General features: G+C 48.4%; 1 protein-coding gene across 4 annotated transcripts in view; it reads right to left on the reverse strand.

Moving 5' to 3' along the window:
• Positions 1 to 100, reverse strand: part of LOC143489323 (putative methyltransferase NSUN7) — a 53498-nt gene extending 53398 nt beyond the window's left edge. For 3 of the 4 annotated variants that reach the window (XM_076988281.1, XM_076988288.1, XM_076988270.1), the window contains exon 1: positions 1 to 100. This exon is cut by the window's left edge and continues 180 nt beyond it. The gene's annotated coding sequence lies outside the window, so the exon portion shown is untranslated. The other variant, XM_076988278.1, reaches the window with a different exon arrangement.
• Between the last annotated feature and the right edge of the window lie 208 nt (positions 101 to 308).

Genomic DNA, 308 nt, shown 5'->3' on the forward strand with positions numbered 1-308 from the left:
GTCCTCACTTTTAAGATTATTTACAGAAATAATCCTCAGTTTGTGCAGAGAAACCGACTCACTTCCCAGATTAACGTTTAACGGACCACCGAGCTGGGAGGCGTACGGGTTTCCATGGTTACTCTACGTGAACGAGGGGAATTTAGAGTCACGGGATCTGAGTGGTGTGGACACATAGTGCTCGTGTTGGACACACTGTTCGTATTGGACATATAGTGTTGGACACACGGTGCTCGTGTTGGACACACGGTGCTCACGCGTGTTGTGAAGTAGATCTCTCCTACAAACATCCTCCTTCCCCCCAAACA

The sequence above is a fragment of the Brachyhypopomus gauderio genome, chromosome 2 (genome assembly GCF_052324685.1).
Source record: "Brachyhypopomus gauderio isolate BG-103 chromosome 2, BGAUD_0.2, whole genome shotgun sequence".
NCBI lineage: Eukaryota > Metazoa > Chordata > Actinopteri > Gymnotiformes > Hypopomidae > Brachyhypopomus > Brachyhypopomus gauderio.